Below are 4,398 nucleotides of genomic sequence, written 5' to 3' on the forward strand. Positions count from 1 at the left end.
GGATCTGAATAGGCAAACTCTGAAAGAGTTCTCTTTAAAGCCAAGAACAGGCGGAAGTGTTAATTTAGGCTAATCAGAGAATACTTAGTAAGTTGAGGGCATTTTCACTTCAGTTCTCTACGTATTTTATGTCAAGTGTATGGGATTTTTGGGCTTAGCAGGATTCGAAAGTATTTATTCAGATGATAATAGTTGGTACAAATTTCATAGTTTAACACCATCCACGACAGTTACACTGTCTGGTCATGGACCCTAGGGTTGAGTGACACATTTTAAGCTCGTAATGGTCACCTGTGTAATTCAAGACAAAGTGGAGACTTTCTAAACGTGTGGTCTCAGTGCTGCCATATTAGCCTAATGGGAACTGGGATTGATATTGGCATGGTTCTCCTTGTCTTCACTGAAGGTGATGATAGTTTCTTTCTCCCGTTTCCTCATAGCCATAAAGAGACTCTGGGTATGGACTAATGGCCTTGCTCCTGCAGTGCTGAGTATAGATGGGAAAAAAATCAGTCATTTGTCTTGTAGCACACTCATCAATCCATTCCCATATCCCTGCTAACAGTACTGATTTTCAAGTGTACTGTAAACTACCTAAGTAGAAATGGAAAAAAAAAAAAATGTTGGTTGAACAAAATTGTTACTTTTAATGAGATTTTGTGCTATTGATGATGTCATTAAAAAAAAACTTCCTGTGGCTTTGGATTAAATTAACAAGTTTACAAATACTATAAAGCTAATTCCTAGCAGAGAGGGAAATCAACAAGGTGGACATTGAATATTCTTTTCCAAATATATTGAGGAAAAAGGGGTCTATGAGCTAATATGTCTCAAAGAGAATTTTCCACTTCATTGTGTTGTGTTTTAAGTGGTGTTTCATTTTAGGTTGACTTCTTTTTGTTATCAAAGTTGTAACCTTCCTCTTCCAAGTTATCAGATGGTATATGCTTGGCGAATATAAAATGATTATTAAAACTGAGGAATTGAAATGGAGAATGGCATTTCTAAGAGCATATAAAAGTTTGCAGACTGTCGTCTCTCGGTCTCCTGTCGGCCCGATGGAGGAGGAGGAGGAGGAAGCGAGGGCACCAACGAGGCCGGCAGAGGCGCCCCCGTTACACCCCCTGCCCCCGGGGCGCTGCCGGCCCTCTGCGGCACCAGTCGCCTGGCGCACCGGCTCTTGGTGCAGTTGCTGATACGCTTCCTTGGTTTCGGCAGCTATTTTTGCTATGATAATCCCGCTGCCCTTCAGACTCAGGTTAAACGGGATATGCAGGTGAATCCCACAAAATTCATGCTGCCGTATGCCTGGTATTCTTGGCCCAATGTAGTTTTGTGTTTCTTTGGTGGCTTTTTGGTAGACCGCGTACTTGGAATACGATGGGGCACCATTATTTTTAGTTGCTTTGTTTGCGTTGGACAGGTTGTTTTTGCTCTGGGTGGAATATTTCGTGCTTTTTGGCTGATGGAATTTGGAAGGTTTGTGTTTGGGATTGGTGGGGAGTCCTTAGCAGTTGCCCGGAATACATACGCTGTGAGTTGGTTTAAAGGCAAAGAATTAAACTTGGTGTTTGGACTCCACCTTAGCATGGCTAGAACTGGAAGTACAGTAAACATGAACCTCATGGGATGGCTGTATTTTAAGGTTGAAGCTTCATTGGGTTCTGCTGGTCACACAACCCTTGGGGTCACACTTATGATCGGGGGTGTAACGTGTCTTCTTTCACTAGTCTGTGCCTTGGCCCTCGCTTACTCGGATCAGAGAGCAGAACGAATCCTTCGTAAAGAGCAAGGAAAAACAGGTGAAGTTATCAAGTTAACTGATGTGAAGGACCCCTCCTTCCCCCTGCGGCTCATATTCATCATCTTTGTCGGCTATTGTGTTGCTGTGTTCCCCTTCACTGGACTTGGGAAAGTTTTCTTTACAGAGGAATTTGGCTTTTCCTCCCAGGCAGCGAGTGCTGTTATCAGTATTGTGTATGTAATATCAGCTCCCATGTCCCCAATATTTGGGCTTCTGGTGGATAAAACAGGAAAGAACATCATCTGGGTTCTGTGTGCAGTGGTGACCACTCTTGCTTCCCATATGATGCTGGCCTTCAAGAGAATTATTATATTTATATTTTGAATATATCTATTTTAAAGTATAACTGTGAGGACTGTTGTAGCCTGTGTCTTTTGTATTTCTGAAGAATTCTGCTTTGGAATAGGCTCATCAATGATGAAGTTTTGAAAATTGCATCTGCTACATGCAGGTGATTTTGAGTAAGGGCAGTAAATAATGGAAATCTTTAGATCTTGTATTGAGATAATTTTCACAAAGTGTATCTTAGGGATATGGCCTTTAATCTTAAAGCAAAAAAAAAAGCTTTTGAAGGATTAGAAAGGATATTTTATATAGAATAAACAATAGCATTTTAATAGGCATTCCCTTTTGTAATAGGGAATGTTTGAAAGATATTTTTATGAAGTCTCATTTCCACAAATAGCAGATTGTGTTCTGCTCTCTTTAGTTACCAGAGGTTGCTGAGCAGTGACCCTTTTGAGCTTCTTTATTTCTCTGTTACTGAGGACCCTGATCCCTTAGGGACATAATTTTGTGGTACAAACTTTCTGTACGGTTTTTCTTATAGTCCAATTAATTACTAAAAAACGTCCTGTAAATTATGATAATTGCTTATCTACAAGGTTAAATAAAAACACTGCAAGAGGAGAAAAAAAAAAAACTTTGCAGAAATCTAGTCTGCCATCTCCATGCCCAAAAATTTAGTTCCTCTTTCCTGTTTCTTTTAGTAAAACACTGTAGTTTTATTTCCTTGTGTATTCTGCCTGCCCCTAGGAATTAAGTTTTTAACATATTCTATTTAAATTAATATTTGTGATTTTTGACAAATAAAAATTTCTCACAATTAAGACGTCTCCTTCTACATACAGATTCCCTAGACATTGCTACAGCCTGGAACCAGAAAGACAAGATTGAGTCTCCACGGTTGTTTACAAATTGCATTATGGCATTGGCTTTTGGATGACTGGATGAATATATTTTTATTTTGGACTTGATTTATTTTTCAATATGGAGACCTAGTCAAACATATGTTTCAGGGTCTTCGTTGCCAGTATTGAGGCTTCCTATTGGGATGACACAACTTGGAGAAGTAGCATGCCCCAGAAATTGTACACTTACGATTCCTCTGGCGGCAGTATCAGCTTCCCACTTTATAGAGCCATTTAATTGATGTATTCCATCCTCCTTTCCTCGCATTTCATCAGTTTGTGTTTAGATGTATGTAAATGACACGTCATTTCTGAGCAGTTCTCAGGGAATTGAACATGGCTTTGCTCTTCAGATTCCTTAAGAGATTCCTTCTTTCCCTTCCATTCTTCTTTTCTTCCTTCCTCCATCTCTCCCTCTCTACTTTCCATCTTTACTTCCTTATTTTGTCCTTCCTTTGACAAAGATTTACTAAATGTCTACTATGGGCACTGAGCTCAAAAGCAAAAAAAATATGCAAGCACAGGCTCGGGCTGAAAGCACTTAGAGTCTGACTGCTTTCTTCCACAGGTGCCTGAGGCTTACACAATAAAAGTCTCAGGAAATCCAACTGGATTCGTTTAGCAGATTCTTTACTTGTGGTTGAGATTTTGAAAATCTGGAGGACCATGTTCAAAGTCCTTCATAGCTTTCCGAAGCATTTTTGGAAGGATACATTTATGTGCAATTGGTATGCTTCTCATAAATCACTCCTACCCGAACACCAGCTAGACAGCAGAACGAGTGAACTCTATTAGCTTGACTTGCATTTTTTTATTACACTCATTTTAAAAATGAGCAAAGTTTTGAGAATATTCTTCAATTCATATTTTCACAGCCAGAATCTTCTTTGCCCTAGTCCTAATTAGTGTGTTTTCCTGCATTTTTGTCTCACAATTACACTGTGCCTCTTTTTCTCATCATTGTGTCTTGGCAAGGGATGAGTGGAAAAACGTGAAGATTAAACATTCTCTCTAGAAGAGTTTTATTTGTCTATTCATAGTCTAAGATTTTTTTTATTAATGATTTAGAAGTACATGAGTAAATTTGATGATGTTAATTCTGTGCTTATATGAAGATCTCCTAACATCAAAATAGATTTTTGTAGCTATGTCTCAGCTTTAGTGAGATGGAGTTCAGTGATGTTGCCAAAGAGCTGATTGATTAATTTGATAAAGTCTAATGGTTTTTGTCTTTGCAAAATTTAGGTTTGCCTGTCAGTTGTGCTTATTTTTCCCTCAGAAATTTGAAATGGCAGCTGAATGTTTTATCAGGTTTCTTAAGGGCTTTTTATTTCTGGGATAGCTGCTGGGCCATCTAACTAGAAAGAGAACTACCATTTGGCAAGATGGTCACTGCATGAGGTT

The 4,398-nt window shown here is 39.0% G+C and overlaps 1 pseudogene; it reads left to right on the forward strand.

Moving 5' to 3' along the window:
- Positions 1–1,049: 1,049 nt before the first annotated feature.
- Positions 1,050–2,128, forward strand: LOC112411033 (major facilitator superfamily domain-containing protein 1 pseudogene; annotated as a pseudogene).
- Positions 2,129–4,398: the final 2,270 nt, after the last annotated feature.

Source organism: Neophocaena asiaeorientalis, unplaced genomic scaffold (assembly GCF_003031525.2).
Source record: "Neophocaena asiaeorientalis asiaeorientalis breed wild unplaced genomic scaffold, Neophocaena_asiaeorientalis_V1.1 scaffold1154, whole genome shotgun sequence".
NCBI classification, from domain to species: Eukaryota; Metazoa; Chordata; class Mammalia; order Artiodactyla; family Phocoenidae; genus Neophocaena; species Neophocaena asiaeorientalis.